Source organism: Grammomys surdaster, unplaced genomic scaffold (assembly GCF_004785775.1).
Source record: "Grammomys surdaster isolate TR1022 unplaced genomic scaffold, NIH_TR_1.0 126076, whole genome shotgun sequence".
Taxonomy (NCBI): Eukaryota; Metazoa; Chordata; class Mammalia; order Rodentia; family Muridae; genus Grammomys; species Grammomys surdaster.
Genome location: NW_021620885.1, coordinates 5,472,399 through 5,493,936, shown reverse-complemented (window position 1 = coordinate 5,493,936; position 21,538 = coordinate 5,472,399).

Genomic DNA, 21,538 nt, shown 5'->3' with positions numbered 1-21,538 from the left:
ATAAGGGAAACTATCATCCAAATATATTGTATGAGAGAAGAATCTACTTTTAATTTAAAAAATTTTACTTGAACTCATCATGTGGAAAACTTACCAGTAATAAAGGAGTATACATTCTACCAAATTCTAAGGCATAATTAATTCCTGTTTCTCCTTATTCAACAAGATAAAAAGAGAAGTTTTCCACACCCACAGTACTTAACAATATTATGTTAGGAAAAACAGATATTAATTGTTGCCTGGGATGAATATGGGTAAATATATCCATTGTATAATAACTAGTAGTCTTTTTTTTACAAAAGTTAGTGTTTTACCACGGGTTGTTGCTCATCAGTAAGAAAGGTATGAAAAAGCAGTTCAGAAAGCCAGAAAAATTCCCTTTAATTGATGATATGTAAATGTAGAGAAGAGGTGACCAATTGTTTTTAAAGTTCTTGAATAAAATGACTAGATTCTTAGTTTATTCATTCTTATTCCTTATTACACGTACCATAAAAATTTCAAAACTTCTCTTATTCTACCAAGATCTACTGGAGAAATGGAATAAAATCTACTTATTTCATAAATGAGTTGAAAAGCCTTCTGTTCAAGTTTCACAAACATCAAAGATCAGCCAATTCTGGGGAAGGGCAAAGAGTTCCTTTGCATTTGTAGAGATGAATTAAATGATGTTTTAAATCTATGATCTGTTAATAAGACTCAAAGTTGCATAGCACAGGCAGAGAAAGAATAGGCTGTGTTATCCAAATTTAAGAGTAAATACATGACACTGGTCTTTCCTCATGCTTTGGAGTAGAAACTGAAAAACTGTCCCATCTCTTCCTCAGAAGTACAAAGACTGAGAGACCCTCTGAGGTATATGTACAAACAAGGTCTGGAGGTTGACAAGTAAGAGCCTGTAAATGCTAAGAGACAATATTGTATCTACTGAAGACCTTGAAAAATGCAGTGAACTGAAGATAATACAAATGAGTTCTAACGAAGACTGGTTCCTACTAATTATATCCCCAGAGATATATGCTGCATATCAAATGAATCATCTTAAACAATGCAACTGAAGCAACACAGCACACACTTATATTAGTGTTTCTATGAGTCCTAATCCTACAAATGAATTATTTGATTGCTCTTGACAGGCAAGAAGTGAAAGGCCCAGTCAATGTGTGGTAGTCATTTAGAGGCTCAGATGATAAAGTTATGTGAGCAAGAATATGAATTTCAGATTTGTGGATATTGATAAATAAATCATATGTCCAATGTGGTTATGTGTATATGAATATACTCAGCAATTTCAGTCACTTAGGAAAACCAGGAAACATCACAAACATCTTTTATATACTCATCAAAGACAACTGACCAAGAATTTTAAAAAACATTTTGATGATTTTAAAGCTTTATACAAATGCATGGCAGACACAAATTGCTACAATTCTGCATGGGAGTGTATAGGATATCTTAAAATAGGGCACATGTTTATCATTAGAAGTTATGTGAATAAGTAATCTTATAGAAGGAACATGAAAAATATTGGAAATATCTAACTCTTACTTATGTTTGCTTATACAACTGTTGCCCACAGCAAGAACCATTGATTTATAACACTAAATAGGGCTGACATTAATTGTATTAAATTAACACTTTGATAAACTTGAGTTGAATAAATTGAAAAAAATAATGACGTTGATATTTGTACTGCCATCTTACTGTAACAATTGGTAAATTAATACATTTTCTATTGATATTTCATTGTAGCTAAATAATTGTATTAATAATTCATGGGTACTCTCTTTGTTCTTTTTTCATTGCAAACTGTGATCAATTTAGAAACTTGGTGAAAACATTGGAATTTAAAAATTTTTATATTTCAATTTCTGTCTGGACAGAACTAAACTGAGCTTCTAATATGGAGTCTTTTGCAAGATGTAATTAAGAATTAAGAGCTAACTAAACAGCTTGCATGTTTTGTTGTTAATATCAGGACTGTTAGACTGGAAGTCTGAGTTCATTGCTCACTGTTGGATGGAACAACTATTTTCTTTCGGGGGTATCCCTTTCATTGTAGTGGAATGTCTTATGAAAAGTAATGGTAGTATGGATTTGTCCTAACCTTTGTAGTGCTATATTGGACATGCAACTAACACATCTAGGCCCTTGAGTGGTAGGTATTATTCCATGGTACAAATATTAGGAGAAATAGATTATGTAGAGTTGTCATGATTTACACAATATATAAGTAGATATGGTGAATTATTTGAATATATTTGTATACATGGTATTTTGAGATTCAATAAACAAACCATATAAAAATTGGGGCATATTAGAATACACCAAATCAAAGCTACTTCTTACACTTGATAATACTTTGTATACTTATAATTTTCAGAAATCAAAGCTTACAAATCAGCTGTTTATCTATGCATTTCATTAAATCCAATGTGATATAGATTTTCTTTAAACAAGTGTGTCATCATTTCTACAGATTCACTTCTAGATATTTAGCAAAATCCTGCTCTAACTCAGGCATACCATATGCTTAATTGTTCACAATATCTCTTATTATTATGTACTATATTAGCCAAACAACTTCATATTTAGATATAACTTTGAAACAAAAAGTATCAATCATTAAATTCTTGCTATTGGTAATAAGTTTCATGTGATTTTAATTATTATATAGCTAGGAGAATAGTCAAAAGTTCCACTAGCTAATTTTAATATCTCCTAACAATATATGCAACAAATTAAATATTTTTAAGTTTGATCAAGTATTTATGGTAAGTAATTAAAGTATTATAGACAATATTATTTATTTATCTTAGATAATTTAGTTATTTTATTTATCCTAATTAATGCCTATTTCAAATCTATTCTGAACTTCATTAAATTTTAATTTACTATCTACAATTTGATACTTTATATTTAAACTTTTTACCTAGCATTTGCATTATTGTTTTCTTTTATATTCTTTCTTTTTGTTCTTTTTTTTAAATTTTATTTTTTTCCTTTTTTTAAAATTTTTTCTCAAATCATAACTAATTCACACAGGGGTATAAACACAGAAAGGCAGGATGTGGGGAAGGGAATGACACTGGAGTGTGGGTGTTCAGGGAAAATACAGATATCTTCAGAACCGGGTATCGGCTGGGTGAAGGTTCAGGGGACAAGTCACTATGACTCTGCCCATGACTCGCTTGTCCTTATCTAAGTTGGAATTGTCTGCCAAGGCTACCTATTTACAAGGTCTATGACTACTCAGGCTTATAAATTTTCACAAAAGCTCCTGTTGACATTAGCTTATAGCCATCTGTTTTAATGTTTTTCCACTGAGACCCAAGACTTGGTGTTTGTATACATGTATGACAGGTCTATTGCTGATTTTAGGCCTATGGCTGATTTTAGGCCTACAGTGTGTAAGCAGGGCTGCCCCTGACATCTCCTCCCTTCTCTAAGTATAGAAAGGCTGTGGCAATTCTAATCTTGTGAAGGCGGGGATAGAGGCCTGACCTCCAGTATTTGAAGGGGACCTTGTAATGGCTCCAGTCCCCCTAATTTGTCTCTGTTTTTTAGATATTGATGTTGTACAAATTACAGACTTTAATGTACAATTTATATTGCAATAAATGTCAGTTTGTAAAATTATGTGACTCCTTAAAAATTAAAACTTTGGGGCTAGGCATGGTAGTATATAACTATAAACTCAGTACTGATCAGGTAGTAGTAAGTAGATATTTCTGAGTTAATTCCTGATCATAACTTGTTGTAAGCCAGTCAAGGCTACATACTTATATAAAAAGAAAGTCAAGATTTATTTTTCTTATGAGATGATTCAGGGGCTGAAGACAAATGACACTAGACCTCGCCATCTGAGTTTGCATTTATTCAATTCCAGGAACTCACATGGTAGAAGAGGAGAATATAGTTCTGCCAGTTGTTCTCTGACCTCCACACAGTCACCACACACACACACACACACACACACAGAGAGAGAGAGAGAGAGAGAGAGAGAGAGAGAGAGAGACCATAAAATATTTATAAATGAAAATTGAAATGTAGAGTTTCATTCTTTAAATATGACTGAATTAGGTCATACATTTCCAAATTCTGCAACTTTTCACAATGCTAATCTATTCAAGAATACACAATGTCTGCTCTCAATAGTAGTGCCTGAGACCAACTACCAGACTTTATTCCTATATCTATCATAATCTTACAACCAGATGGTTTAATGGTGCCTTCTAAAGTGTTTATTTTAAAGGCTACAAACATATTCTTTAATATTATATATTTATCGCTATGTACACTCATCATGGCTATAGATTACTGTTGACCAAAGTGTGCATATCAATACTTATAGGGGTATATTTACAAGTGTCCACATTGAATTACTTACTGTAGTATCATGACTTAAACTGAAACCTATTTGCTTTTGTTAAGACACCTTTTGAGCCAAGACAGTTAGAGGAAAGATAGTGAACATGAAATAATCCAAACGTGTACCTTAGTTGTAACACTGTTTTCAACTTAGCTCTTTAGTAGGTACATATTTATACTCCTGAGATAGTCTCAAGAATGTAGGGGAAGGTTGAAATTGCCACTCTACTTTATATTTTTTTTCTTATGTATCAAATGTGTATGAGGTTGGAAAAGAAGCTTTAGATTTCCATTGGCTTCAAGCACATACAATGCTGCCATGTAGGTTCAAAATTGCCTTGCCTTGCCATATTTGATCTCACATGGATTCTTCCATCCATCAGGGGAAAAAACCTTTAGGGTTATTTAAGAATGTGTTCATTCAACTGGAAGCTTTTTATTGTGTACACAGTAACCACCTGCAGTCAATAAAATGATACTAGTTGGCCTAAGTCTGCAGAAATACACTGGTCACTTGTGTTTTGGAATAGATTTGGTCCTATGCCTGGATGCACCTGTTTACCCATGCCCAAACAAGGTCATGTGGACTGAGGGAGGCAGTAAATGAAATATGCATCACACCTGCAGATAAACACATTTGTATTTTAATCTATACTTGTTTTGTTGACCATCTATTCAAAGAAAGCATGCCAATAGTTGTTCACCTACAGCTTCAACTTGAGAAACAAAATGAGAAGCATCAAAAATGCCTTCACAGATTTTATTTCATGAAAATATAAGTTTAAATTATGGTTTCAAAACAACTTCATAAATTGTTTTAGGGATTACTGTGATTCAATACAAATGAAATCACAGCTGGCATGGATACAGACTGCTGTGGAGAATCGCTTTGCCCAAGGGTACTTCTATCACTTGGTCCAGGGTTGTTTAAAACAATGTCAAAAGGGGCTATTGAAAAACGTAATGAATATCGAAAATGAATAAAATAGAGAAAAACTATCAGTACTGTTTGAAAAATACAAAATCCATTTAAGTAATGACAGTCCAATTTCCAAATATCAGTAGGTATCTTACAAAATAGCTCAGCATGGCTTCACTTCTTTTCAGCTAGGTTACTGTGTCTAACTGGGTTTAGGATTGCTGGCTGGCCTGAAGATGTAAAGAGGAATTTCAACTCACTATCAGAAAGCCCTATGTTAGAAAATCAGGGGGAGCCACTATTTGTTTGATTTTTAAGAAACATCTGAACTCAATTATTACCAAAATGTTCAATTAAAATATGCATAATTAAACATATACATGTGAAGATGAATTAAAAACCTAAATACCTTTCTTTTTTTTAACCATGGAAGGTCTTAGTTCAAAAGCAAAAAAATGAACTTGGAATCTTCAACTGAATAAGTGAGACATAAATCACAGTTTGTTTGGTTTTTTACTGGATTTAATGAACTTTTAGGGCATTGCTTTGCAAGTCTAGCCTCTACAGGACCAATATCACCATTTCTGGATAGGTTGGTAGCTATAGATAAAAACTCTATCAACCCCAGGCAATCTAAAACATGATCTTCATTTTTATCAACCCCACCAACTGGTACTTTTGCTCATTATTTTTACATATAATTGGAATAAATCAGTAAATAAATCCTAAAAAACAAAAACAAAAGTAAATGTATAGATTGAATATAGAGAGGAATTTTGGTCAAGTAAATCCCCCAAAGGTCTATTAAATTGGAACTGTGGAAAGAAGTAACATCAAATCTAGCATAAGAAATAACATCAAATACCAGTTACAGCACATTACTAATCACAATGCCAGGAACAAGAAATGAGGAACAGCTCTAAGATAAAATAAGCTTATAAATGTTGGATTCTATTTTATAGTCATGCCAAACAATGAATATCAAAAAACATGCAATAAAGCAAGGATTTAAAATGTTTTTTATTCTATTGTTCAGTAAAGAGAGCAGAGTCTACCCAAAGATATCTACTCACAATTCCCTCTAGCTTATGAATTTTATTTAACAAAAAAGAAGGATTTTTCAGATATAATTCAAGTTCTAATTCTTAAAATGAAGAATACATCCTAGATCTCAGAAGCAGTGAGCCATCCTCGAGAACAGAGGTTAGGTCACAAATGCAATGTGCATCTGGCTTCTGAACAGCCAGGAAAAAGAAATACCAATCAAATAATCATGAGAATGTAAGTTATGGCATACTCGGTGGGTTTGGATCCAGAGTCTTCCCTAGATTTTCTATTAAAATTAACAGCCCTGGCACTCATCAGCTTTAGCATTTTGAGATATGGAAGAAAAAATCATGCATGTAGTCAACATGCATGTGTGTTTCCAGTAACTTTCTATCATTTATAACAGACTATGTCACCACCATAAAGGTAATACACATGTGGTGGGTATCAGTATCAGTCTTCCAAGGCAAAACAAAACAAAACAAAAACAAAAACAAAACACACCTTGTGGTATTAACACATAGCTAGGTTTAAGAAATCTTGTTTTTAATCAATACAAAAAAAACCCTAATAATACAAGAAAAGATAATATGTGGTAGAGGGCATATGAAAACGGATTCAAAGAGAGTTTGCTACCTCAAAGTCCACAACTGGTGCCAACAAATAAAACTGATGTTATTGTTTTCAGGTTGTTGTTTTTCTGAATATTATGTCAATATTTCTGAAAATTTAAGAAATTCATCTAATTTGTATTGTGTACTTATCTTGAAATAAAGGAAACATGTTTATCGTCAACAGTATGCTAAAACTTCACTACTCTGGTCAAATTTAAATACCCATTTTCACCTTTTTTGTTTTAAACTTGTCATATGAATTGCTCCACATGCTTTATTTAGTATAATCAAGCTGTAATAGTACCAAGAAGCTTGGGATCTGTTTGGATGTCATACACAGGCACTGCAAAGAACTGATTATTCTGTAAGATCCTCTTGATAGATGTTCTTTCTTTGCTTCTCAGATCCTGTGTCCTCCATGGTACAGACAGTTACTTTTCCTCTAGGAAAGATTTTCTACACAATTTGTAGTGCATCATGGGGCTTGATAATTGTGAAGATAGAAGCAGGAAAAGATGGGAATATGCAATAGCTAATATTTGTTGGGTGGTTACTGAATACTCAAAATTTACGTAATCAAAGCATATTTACTTCCATATACATCCCTTGTTGCCATCAATAAGATTTTCTGTAGTATCATCCCCACTCTACAGACAATGGATTGGATAGTATTAAATTTACATATTTATAATTATGTTAATTTTTGAGATATATTTGTTAATGTGTACAATTATTATATTACCAGGCCTCTAACGTAAATGCTTTTTGGAGTATCATTGTACTGAACTTTGAAATTTATGTCAAATAGTCTTATAGTAGTTAGGAAGTGTGTGTCATTACTAATTTCATAGATAGCATACACTCAACAATAATTACTTATGGTGATGCTATGTCATTCTAGCTGATGCACATGTTTAAGGGTTTTCTTTTTTATTATTATTATAGTACTTCAACAGTTAACAAAGGTCTTATTTATAGGGCTATTTAAAAGAGGTTGCTTGTATTAATATGTTAACAAAGCTTTTTAAACATAAGATACATAAAAGAGTAGTGTCAGGTATTTGTAATAATTTAAATGAGCTATATACATTTTTTTTAAAAATAAAAAATTTAAATAAAATGTAAGTAAAATTAACAAACTACTTAAATTTCTTTAAAAGGCATCATACTGTCATACTGTATTTTCTCCAAGTCAGTTTCTTTGCCTCAGACAAAACAGGAAATAGACCAATAATACATCCCATCAAGTATACCTTAGTGAGTCACTTAATCTGTCTGAGCTATTTATAACATTAGTCACTGAAGTTAGATATTCCCAAAAGTTCTCCTCTAACAGAAACTTTCATTCTCCAGATATAATTGTTATCTCAGAGCCTTCTTGCTTACTACGCTCATCCTTTCTAGCTCTTTCTGACATTGGCTGGCTAGTTCAACTCAGTTGTTCTGGCTCAAACTCCTCTCCAAGGTAGCTGATTCAATCTAGCTTTTCTTAGATTATCAATGAATTGCTCTGCTTGGTATCGAATTAACTCTGGCAATTTGTTCTTATTTTCTGGCTCCTTCTTATTCTCTGGCTTCAATTGACTCTGAGGCATGAACTGCACTGAACTAAACTCAGCTCCACTGTACTGTATCTTGCACTGAGTGAATAGAACTGACTTACCTAAACTCAACAGAACTGTCCTCCCTCAAATAGCTGTCACTTGCAAAAATGTCTGCTTCCTTCTACAAACTAATCTCACCTATACTGATTTGAATTAAAGGTGTTTACTTAGGTTGTGTCTATATTCCAGTCATATCATACTTTAATCCAAAGTATTTCTGCATTACAGCTAGATAAGTTAGAGCTAGAAGGTCTTTGAATGGGATCTCTTGCCAGAGCAGGCATGTTGGTGGATTAAAATTTCTCTACATTCTCCCAGAAATATACTAAAATCTGTACTACTGGAATCTCATGGACTAAGTTTAGAGAGCCACTCTGATGAAAAATCTTCTTCCTTGAGCTATGTTTGTGCTTCTGTATCTCAGGACAGGACTTACTTTGTTTTGTTTACTTCTTGTGAGTACTAAGTCCCTTTTGGGCTTACCTGTTCCTTTGAGGAAGAGATGCTCCAAATAAGAGCTAACAAATAACAAATCATCTAACCAAAATAGTTATAGAGAAAGTCTTGCTAAAGGTGCTGCTGGATATTTGAGGAAAATAATGATTCTTTATTATTTAAAGATCATGCCTTCTTAGTTTGTTTTTGATAATCAGAGATGATTTAAATCTGGAAGTGATTAGAGGGCTTTTTGTTTTCCTGGAGGGTAAAATGTAAGAATTGTCAAGGATAATTATCCTGTAAGGTATAATTTTCTGCGTTTTATCTATACACAAAGGTACTTGTTATGAAATGTGAAAAATCACATGAAGATCAGGATATACTTGAGTGCCAGCTCTGGTTAGCTTCCATGAGACTCCCTTACTGTGCTGGTCTAAGATCAAACTACCCCTGCCATTCACACACGGTGAAGGTGAACCTGACCATCTGGTAGGAGTTTGGGTTGAAGTCTACTTGCCATATTGGCAGAAACATTCCTATAACCGTACAGAATTTTGGGGGAATGACCTTTCTCTCATAAGCAAGGGACCTATATGGATATGTGTGTGCCTCCTTATCAACACTTGCTTATATGCCTCTTAGCATTATTTATTCTTTACTGGGCATAGTATTTTGAAAAACTTATGCAGCAACCAAAACAATCATACCTGAAGAATGGCTAGGGATGATTTAAAAGTGGACACTGTTTTGAGGACCATTGTTTGGAAGTATGTAGCATAAATTTGAAGAGCTATTTGGTTAGACTATCAAATGCATGGGGTTATCACTTCCAACTTTGTGAAAAAGCATGTGATTCTTACAGCTCAATCAGCTATAGGAAGAAATGCCCCCAAAATCTAAATTCAGTACGTTTCAGGTTTGAGGGGTAATGAGGTGAAAGGGAGATGATTGTGTATCCCACATCCACAGTGACACACCTACTTCAACAAGGTCATAACTATTCCAACAGGGCCACAAATTCTAATAGTACCACTCCCTGGGGCAAGCTTATACAAAACATGACAATAATAAAAATTATTATTATAAAAGTTCCAGTTGTAAGAATTTCATTAAATAGTGATCAATTCTGAAGGGCACAGCCCATTGTGGATGGTTTAACCTCTGGGCTGATAGTCCTGGGTTCTATAAGAAAGCAGTTTGACCAAGCCATGAGGAGTAAGTCAGTAATCAGCACTCCTCATGCCCTCTGCATCAGTTCCTGCCTCTAGGCTACCACCTTGTTTGAGTTTCTGTTCTGACTTCCTTCAGTGGTGTACTTCAATGTGGAAATAGTTTCAATGTTAGCAAAATAAACCCTTTACTTCTTTCTTGTTTCTCGTTCTGCTGCAGCAATGCAAACTCCAACTAAGACAGACACATCACAGACAACCTTACTTTTACACTTATTAACTTAGTTGTTCATTCTAGCTATGGAATATCTAGATGTGTCATGGATATTATCATATATCTTAAAAGAAAAATATAAGAAAATCACAACTTTTGGCATGCAGAGGACATTTATATATGATCACATGAAACAATAAAGTTAACATTTTTAAAGGTAAATATTTGTGTTAAGCAAATGATAATAAAAATATAGGAATAAAGAAACACTGACATTGTAAAGAAGTTATTAAGACTATGTTCAATAAAAGATCTTGCATGATAAGTGATCATAATTACTCAAGAAAGTTGCACAAGCATGTAAACAGTAGCCTTGCTGTGAAAGAAAACTGTGTGGAAGGCATTTATGATCTACAGAAGCAAGCAGGGATTGAGGATGCATGCATGTGATCCAAGCGTTTGGGAAAAGTTTCAGTGACCATAGAAATCAGAGTTCAAAACCATTGTTTTCTACCTAATATGTTTGTATCCAGTTTGGTTATACAACCATGCCTCAAAATACGAATAAGGAGAAAGATAAAAAAGAGAGAAAAGAAGAAGAGAATGTAAAAGATATTGAGAAAGAGAGGGGGAAAAAGAAAAAGAGAAGGAGGAGCAGGAAGAGGAGGATGAAGAAGAAGAGGAAAAGGAGGAAGAGGAAGAATTTGAATTAGACCAAGGACATGAGAAGTTTGGATAAGGAATACAGAGTCAAGATTAGAAGACAATATATTCTCCTCTTTGATGGAGTGCCCCTGTTTGATCAATGTAGAACTGTTTAAAGACGTGTGTGTGTGTGTGTGTGTGTGTGTGTGTGTGTGTGCAAGTGCACATGTGCCTGTATACACACAGGTATTTAAGAAGGTGTGTGAGAATGAAGCTGTAAAGGTTCAGATAACAATGATGAGTATGTGATCAAAGTTGGCAGCTTTCTCTTCTTTGGTAGAGTTGATAATCAATCTTTTCTCTCAAACTTTAAATAGATTTTTAAAATAATTAGCATAAACTCTTTGCAAACATTTTTATTAATATGCACTATATTTCACGTATTTTGTGTTTTTACATTGAAGTTTAATCTCGATGATTTGAATGTTATCACTTCTGATTTAATATTTTTATGTTCATTCTTCATCCTCTTTAATACATTATTTTACAGGAAATAATTTTCTTTTAAATAAGCAAATGTATAAGTATGCCATGTATATTAGTCTATTCCATCTATATATACATTCTATAAGAAAGTAAGTTTTGATTAATAAAATATGTTGGTGTTTATATTTGCCACGTTACTGCTTCAATGTTTTTCTTTGTTTCTTTTGTTTCTGTGTTTTTTTTGAATTTTTAATGCAAATCAAGATTATAATTCTAATATATGTCATCTTAGCATTTTCTTATACATACGAAAGGCTTGATAGTAAACTGATTTTTCATTAAGCAAGGTGCTTTATTTTCAGTGGTGGGACTCAAACCTAGGTCTCACATAATCTAAGAAAATGTTCAGATCTGAATAAGCAATCTCAAATAAAATTCATATTAAAAACAAAATTATATTATAAGATTTTTTAATTACTAAAGTTTTGTGACTTGCTTGGCATTTCATGACACTACTCTAGGTTAGTCCTAAGGGCTCTATCATTTCACTCATAGGAGGAAGTGAAAGAAGCTCTCTAATAAGCATCCACTCATAACTATACAAGGTAAGTTCGTACATAGTATTTCTGTTGGGTTCTTGAGTTAACCTCCTCTATACACACACACTGATCGTAGTCAGATAGCACAGTGATCACAGTCAGATAGCATATTGATCATAGTCAGTTAGCATATTGAGCATCTTTCCCAGGCTGATTGATAAGAGCTGAAGACCAGACTCAGAAGCTGCCTTTGAGCCAAGCCAGAATCCTACAGAGCTTCTATGCCTAGAATTCACAAACATCTGTGCCAAGTTATTCCACCAATCAAGATTTAGGAATAGATAACTTCTTTAGGAACATATCTTTGTGGTACAAGAACACCAAAGCATGGAACATAACAGAATTTGCTGTCACAGTTAACTCAGGCTTGAAGAAGTTCCTAGTAACAGTACAGGAGTAAGTTTTCTTGTAATAGTAGTCACAGCATATGAGAAAATTTCCTTGTAACATTAGTAACAGTATAAAATGACTGGCTAGACAGGCAATAGTTACTGAGACCTTAACCTTGCTGCAACAGGTTAGAACTTCAAGTTCAACACATAGTATACACAGACTCTGTTGGAGGTCTTTGGAGGAGTATTTACCACTGGATGATGGTGGTAAAAGTCCTGACTCTACCAAGCTTCACCTGACACCATCCTAACAGGAAAGGGAAACAAATACTTTATTACTTCTGTCTTGCCTGGAACTCCTGGATATACATGAAGTCAGATGCTGGTTCAGGACAAGGAGACTTGCTACTTCTTAGATAGTGTGGGTGCAGGTGGAAGTCTTGGGTTTCTAACTGGCCTTGTGTTCATTGGCCTGGCAAGAACCATGTGTATTTCTGTATATTCTATACTTGCATCAAAGTCTATGTACAACTGTCTCAACTATAATTAGCATTAGTTGGGGTAGGGTTCCAATACATTGTTTATTGGGGGTTACCACACAGTGCCATTTTATTTTGGTTTTTGGTCTGTGGCTGAAGAGAATATTTGAGTAGTTTATTTTTGTGTTTCACAAATATATTTTCTTTTACCTATCAATAGAAGCAGATGTAGATTGCCAGTTTCTTCAATACAGTCTTGGCTATAAATAGTGAAACAAAATACAGAGGGCTCACGATTATGTTGTTGAGGTGGAATTTGTAAAGCAATAATTAGCCTACTACAGTTCTAAGCATGAACTTTGTGGACAAAGATGAAGAAGGTTCATTCATGACTCAGCAAAACTGACAAGTACTTGTCATTTTATTTTTCCAATACATATCACAAAGACAGTTTGGATGGGCCTTGATTGATGCCTGTCCTTGAAATGGCTAGTATTACTGGAAAGGACATTCTATAATTGGCAATAGCATTTGCCCTGATGGGAAACACTCTATATAATTCAAGATCATTCAGTATAAATGTATCACAGAAATATTGTTGGGTCGGAGGGCGGCCATGGCTGTAGTCAACTTATCTTAATTTGCATGTTTTTTTCTGGACTTTTAATCTTTTCTCCTAATACAATGGATCTGTAATTGTAGTCCTAGTACCAAAGCTCAAAGCCTATTATATTTTATTTCCCTCCTTCCTTCCTTCCTTCCTTCCTTCCTTCCTTCCTTCCTTCCTTCCTTCCTTCCTTTTTTCCTCCCTTTCTTCCTTCCTCCTTTCCTTCCTTCCTGTCTTAATCCCTCCTTTCCCCTTCCTATCCTCTTCCTTTTCTTATGCCTTTCATTGTGATCAGACATTTTACTTTATATACTGCTGATAAAATATTAAATTTGCCAATTATGGCTGAATGTGGTTTCTAGAATCTTGTGCAAACCTTCATTAATGGGTCATGTGTTGGTTGGTGTAATTTTGTTTTGTTTCGTTTTTTTGTTGTTGTTGTTTTGTCAACTTGATACAAACATGAGTCATTAGAGAGGGAGGAGCCTCCTTTTAAAAAAATACCTCCATCAGATGCAGGTGTAAGGCATTTTCTTAATTGGAGATCAATGAAGAAGGGGCCAGTTTGTTGTAGGTCATACCGTCACTGACCTGATAATCCTGGGTTGTTTAAGAAAGCAGGCTGAGCAAACCATCAGAAGCAAAACAGTAAGCAACATCCATTCATGACCTCTTTATCGGTTCACGCCTCTAGGATTCTACCCTTTTTGAGTTATCATTTCATTCAACAATGAACTTCAATATGGAAGTGTAAGCCAAGTAAACACTTGCCTCCTCAACTTGCTTTTTGGTCATGGCATTTCACTGCAGCAATAGAGGAATTTTAGTCCAGCAATATGCCTGCTCTGGCAAGAGATTATATCCAAAAACCTTCTAGGTCTGTGTGATCTGGCTGGAATGCATACACGCCATGGATTACAGTATGATATGGCTGTAATATAGACAGACCCTTAGTACACACCTTTAATCCTAAACAATATAGATAAGATTAGTTTGTATAAAATCAGCCATGTTTAGAAGTATTATCCATTGATGGAGGAGAGTTCACTTGAGTTTATGCAATGCAGTAGAATTGAATTCCTCAGGTCCTTTCAGGTCAGTCTGTTCACTACTTATAGTCAGTATAGTCAGTGCATTTCAGTTCATGGAATTCAGAGACAACGTTTCCAAGTTGAGCAATTCAGTGAGAAGCTGAGAGATCCAAGATTGAATTAGTCAGCTTGGTGTGGATTTGGAGCCAAAACAGCTGATTCTAAACAGCCATAGTTTAGAAAGAATGAGAAAGGGTGAGCTTATTCAGCTATAAGCCCCTAACATAATTACATCAGGTGAATAAAAGCTACATTCATAAGATAAATAATTTAGTATTTATTTATTTATTTATTTACCTATCTATTTTTGTTTATTTCAATTTACCTGTTCCCTATTTTGTTGATTGGGATTTATAGGGTCATTTGTAATCTATGTCAATATTTTCCTTTCCCCTGAAGTAACCAAAAACACAAATATCCCATGGCTTTTCTTATCATGGGAAAAATGTGTTTTGTTTGAGGATCATGTAATTTTCTGTGTCTCTGATTCTGATTTATTTATTTATTTATTTATTTATTTATTTATTTATTTATAGTTATAATTGTTATAACTTACTACTTCCATGTATTTCAACTATGCTGTTGTATTTGGAGCAGAATTTCTGAACATGGCTAAAAGTGGTATTTTTGAATACAATTTTTTAAATATACTAATCAAGAACAAAATGCAGACATTTCATTTTTTGGAAAAATCTAAAATCAAAATCAACATCTCATTAGACATGATGATACAATCATTGTAAATTGTTCATAAAACTCTATCTAAATAAATATGCTGAGTAATTCCTTGTTACAAGAGGCTACTAAATGTGCTATTCAATGTGATCCTTTCAAATGTTAAATGTTACCCTTAGGGTTCTTTATTGCTTATGAATTTATTCTTGGTTCTTCTCTTTTAATAAAATGCTATTGATTTTAGTCATGTATTCAAATGTTAACAGATAAACTGAAACGTTCTGATTAATTTTTATATGACCAGCAGAATAATGAATATAATGGATAGCAATTTGAAAACCAAACACACATGCACACTCAAACACACCTTACACACTCACACATACAGAGAGAGAGAGAGAGAAACAGGGAGAGAGAGAGAGAGAGAGAGAGAGAGAGAGAGAGAGAGAGAGAGAAGACAGAGAGAGAGAGGGAGAGAAGGAGACAGACAGACAGAGAGACAGAGACATAGAGAGACAGTGACAGAGAGAGACAGAGACACACAGAGAGAGAGAGAAACAGAATCCTATCCCCATATAATTTTTTATTTTAAAAAGTTAAAATTTCTAGTTATTATAAAATATGCATATCAAAAAACTACTACTAATGATGCAGTGTTTTTTAGTATGTCAATGAGCTGAGTATCTTCTCTCAAAATATCTACCGTGCTATAAGCATAATCAAACAGTGTAAACATGTATCTATCATTGACCTATGACAGCAAAGCATACCCAGGGAGTCAGAAATCTTTTTCTATGTTATTAAATTAAAGAACATATTGTAGCATTGGCCTCAAGATACCTCATTGATTTCCTTTTCTCATAAAATTCATCAAATGTGCTTCATGTTAGTCTTTTTTGCTACCAAAGCTCATAAAAATTATATGTAGCCATTGAGACAAGAAGTAATTTTGATAGATGCAAAATTTATTTCGAAACTTTTATTCTTGTGTCTCACATTACAGCAACATATGTTAGTGTCATATTTACATATTAGAAGTCTAAACGAGGTGTCTTTTGCCTTGAAACTCATAGGAAAATACCTGCAGCATATTTTGGTGCCAATATCGTCTGATGGCAAAGTTTTTTATGAAACTGTGCATTGATTATATCTATGTATAAATTTATATATGTATATATATATAATGCATGTATATATGATCATACATAGATTGATCACACACATACACATATATATGTATGTACATATGATTAATGAGAAAACATGACCAATATAAATTCTCAAGGTGTTCACTTTTCTTTTTAAATGTCTGTTCACAAGAAATTTCAGAAAAGAGAGCATAATATATTTTTGAATAATGAGAAATGATTTAAGAAATTCATTGAATTTTACATGGGTAAAAACATATCACAAAAAATATCACATCAAGTCAAACATCATAATCTATTTGCAAGCATTATACCTGAAACCCTGAAATTGTACTCCATTTATGTATGATTTTCTGAGTCAAGCAAAATTGAAGTCCTTTGGGGGAGAAAAGGACAGACCATGTTTAGATAAGATTGGCATCACTTTTGCCTAAAATGATTTGATTGCATGTGCTTGTACATTCTGACAGGATCTGTCTTCAGGTACATCAATATATCTTGACAACATAAAATTTTAAAACAACAGAAACTACAGACAAGCTGTTTATGTGAAGTTCATACATATGCAGATGTGGGCTCAGTAGTGCTCTCTGGACTTGAAATCATAGAGACACTCTTTTTTTTAACAATATTTCCTTGTAAACAAATACTTATGTGAATCCAAATTATGTGAAAGAGCATTATTTATATAATCTATGCACATTTTTGTAACTTTATTACTTACAGTCTATGTGAAGCTGTTGAACTTTTTGTCTTGTGGGATTAAATATCACAATTGTGGTTTCAATAACTAAGAAGTGGTGTTTGTTATTACATGGATAGAAATGAAAATGTCTTCATCATTTGTGTATGGTTTTTGTATTTTTAGATGCTTAAATTTGGTAAACAAGTATGACTAGTATTAAAAAATCAATTAAAGCATATGCAATCCATATGGACACACAAAATAAATCCTTAGTAAATTAAATACAGCATTTCTAATTAAATCTTCTGTGCATAGTTTACATAATTATGCAAATAGTAAGATAAATTAGTAAGTAAAATTCCAGACTTAAAATATTAAGGTTTTAAAAATGTTTTACATCTTTTCCATGTGCACTATGTGTCCTTTAACAGTAGCTGTGTAAACTGAGTTAGGAACCAACAGCCATTTGGAATCAACAATAGGATTCTATAACTTGGAGGTAGTCTTTGTCTATGCACATGGATTGGATTGAAGCAGAAACTTAAGAGTTCTTTGGAAAGTTGGTTGGATGATATTTTGTTGCGGCAAACTCGTGAAGAAGTGTTTCATTAAAGTAGACACAGGTATGAAAGGCTAAGACAGACTGGTGAAGGAAGGTTTCACTGAAATAGACACAGGAAAAGGGATATTCTATTAAGGCGAGGATGTAAAAGGACAAGTGAAGAAGGATTCTTTGCTAATGACACTAATGACTCTCCTGTATTGGTCCACCTTATACTGAATACTTATGCTGCATTTGTGGCGACTTCATAGAAAGAAAGGCACCAGGAGACTTCTGGTGGCATGCTGTGTTGGTTGCCATTTCCAAGGTCTCAGGCTGGTTGGATGCATATGCTGAGGCAAGACATGTGGAGGAGACTTCTTTTCCACTACCTCTGGTGGGTGGAAGATTGCAAGAAAGGTTAAAATTGTTTAAGAACCATCATTAAATATGAGGTCTAAAAAAGTTAAAGTTACAGTGGATTTTGTGTCTCCATAGTTCCACACATGGTCATGTTACAAGAATATTCAAGGCAATGAATTCAGTTGAGTTTTAAAGTCAAATTTAAATTATATTCTAGACACCATAAAACAGTATTACAAAGTATAAGAGGAGGTATTTGTTAACATTAATTCCAAGTTACTTGAACAGATATATATTCAAAGATTAATTTCTATACTTTTCTGAAAGAAACTTTATAGAAGAAATTTTCAACTGTGAAACTTGAAAAGCAAATGTTCTTCATAGTATGGCTCCATATCATTTTGTCAATTGAAAAATTTAGCTGACGCTCAATTTTCACCAGTAAGAAAGAAAGCATTGTGGTGTAAACTGCATCTGAACAGAAATATTAGTTCTTCCCTACGTATCAGCCAATCACAGTCTTACTGTCCAATTTGGACTTACTAATCTTGCACAGTTTGTATATCCTTAACCTCTGTTTAAGTCTCAGACTCAGTCTCTGCCTGTCTCTGTCTCTGTGTCAGTCTCTGTCTCTCTCAGTCTCTCTCTCTCTCTCTCCTCCCTCATCCTGCTCTGATTGTTTCATGTAAAACACGTTTCTCTTTCTTTCTTTCTTTCTTTCTTTCTTTCTTTCTTTCTTTCTTTCTTTCTTTCTCTCTCTCTCTCTCTCTCTCTCTCTCTCTCTCTTTCTCTCCCCCTCCCTCCCTCCCTCCCTCCTCCGTCTCCCTTCTTTTTTCTTTCTTTCTTTCTTTCTTTCTTTCTTTCTTTCTTTCTTTCTCTCTCTCTTTCTTTCATTCTTTTTCTTACTTTTTTAATATAATTTATTTATTTTTTTCAAATTGTAATTTATACTCATTCACACAGGGGTTATAAACACAAAAAGGCAGGATGTGAGGAAGGGGATGACACTGGAGTGTAGGTGTTCAGGCGGAATACAGATATCTTTCAGAACAGGGTATCGGCTGGGTAAGGGCTCAGGGGACAGGTCGCTATGGCTCTGCCTATGATTCACTTGTCCTAGTCATAGATATTTCTTTCTTTCTTTTTCACCACGTTTTTCTTAGGAATTCTTAGTTGGTTTTGAAATCATATCCTTCTGCCTCAGTCCCCTAAGTGTTTAGATTACAGGTATGTATACTATACCCAGCTCTTTTAAGAAGTATTAAAGAAAACACAGTCTCTTAATATAAAATTATTTTCTATTAACTGCAATTTTGTTACAAGTGGTATTTATAATAGATATTTAAATATGTCTGAGTTTTTCAAAGGTCAAGGAATGAAAGCTAGAAAAAATATTAAAGATTATGCAAAGAAAGTTCAGATTGCCTCAAGAATCTTAATGTCACATTCTAAAGTTCCTGTTAGTGGCAATTCTAGAAATAAACTTGGCCATTTAGTTGAGGAATTTTTTAAGCAAAAAGTTAATTATGTGTGGTGGTTTGAATGGAAATGGCCTCCGTATGCTCACATACATGAACACATGGGCCACTTGGTTTAACCATTTGGAAAGAATTAGTACTTTTAGCCTTGTTGAAGGGATTGTGTCCATAGGGATGGGATTTAGGATTTTAAAAGAAACTCACCACTCTTAGTACCTTTTTTTCTCAACTACAAGCACAATTAAATGTTTTCTTTTATAAGTTTTCTTGAAAACAATGCTTTGTTACAACAATGTGAAAGTAACCAAAACAGAAGTTGCTACCACGAAGTGACAGTATTTGAACTTTCGGCTGAAAAAGCCGTGGAATTCCCCAAGTTTGATGGGCTGTTCTTTTGGGATCTGGGAAGATAAGAGTGCTGAGAGAAATGCAAACAATAGGGTCCTGACTTGTGAAACTGCAGAGTGAAATTTTAGATTCCCTTCCTTATTCTACAGGGGCTGTTCGATATTTTGAATTAAGAACCTATAGTCAGCTGGGGCTGAAGAATTGGCTTTGATTAACAAGAAGTCAAAACCACTAAAGTAAAACCTCTATCTTCTTTGGACCGTTGATGCTAATTAGGAAAAGAAAGTACTGACCAGCGTCATTAAGGGGAAATCTTTTGGGAAGTGTTTCATGGGGTCAGGAAATAGATGCTGTAGTAAACTCGTGGCTAAGGCTATAGCCTATGCTCCCACCTGAAATGATTTATGTGTAAAAGTTCCCCAGGTGATACTGGTTTTGAGGCTTGGCATTGTGAGAAACTAGTGAGAAAATTGGTATTAAAAAATAAATAAGTAAATAAATAAATAAATACATAAATACATAAAAAGTAGCATCATCGTTATTTGTAGTGGAAGCATTGAGACTGAAGGGTCTTTGAGAAAAGTGGAAGGCTGCAAACCAGGTCGCAGGATCAAAGATCATGATTAAAGGCCAGTAGAGGTTATTGATGAAGATACAGCCCATTTGCATGAGACCCCATCTTCAGGAGATTAATGGAATACCACCAAGTATAGCAGCACCTATGAAATAAAGGCAACTTCTGAGATGTACTGTATGTCTTTTGTATGTCAAAGCCTGATAGAGCTGTTCATGACCTTTCTAGTTCAGAGGACTGAGAGTTCATGATATTGGACATAGTATCTTATACTGTTAACGTTTGGTTTTCAGGTATTTGGATTGTAACTACACTCTGATTATTCTCCTTTTAAATAAGAATGTATGTAACTTTTTGACAATTTAGACAGAATTTGTATATTTTATAGACTTTTTTATTTTAGAGAGGTTTGAACTTTGCAAGAGATGGTGGATGTTTTAAAGGGACAAACCTTTTAAAATGTTTGAATATTTTAAAAACCTTCACACGTCTTTTATTTAAATAATATTTAAAGACTTTTAGACTTCTAAAGTTGAAATTTTAGAAGTGGGAACATTTTATATTGTATTATTGATGACATGAAATCTTGGGCATAAAAAGGAAATAAAATGTATGCCTCAATGAAGGATAATTTTAGTACAGGTTTGAGAAGTAGTCAATTATGCTGGTTGTTTTCTCTCAACTTGACAAAAACGTAGGCATATCCGAGAAGGTGGAATACTATTTGAGAAAATACCTCTATCAGATTGTTCTGTAGCAAGTCTTGTGAGTATTGTTTTAATTTAATGATTGGTATGTGGCCAACCCTAAGCATAAGATACCAGATAGGATAAGAAAGCAGATTGAGCAAGCCATGATTAACAAGCCAGTAAACAGCACTCTGCTATAACCTATGTTATGGTTGCTGATTCCACACTCCAGACCTGTATCCCTGCCCTGACTTCTCTGGCCGATGGAGAAAACTACCCCATGAAAAAAAACTTTTCATCCTAAATTTGCTCATGGTCAAGGTGTTTCATTAGAGCTTTAGCAAACCACATCAAGACAAGAACTAATGCAGGGACAGAGAGAGAGAGAGAGAGAGAGAGAGAGAGAGAGAGAGAGAGAGAGA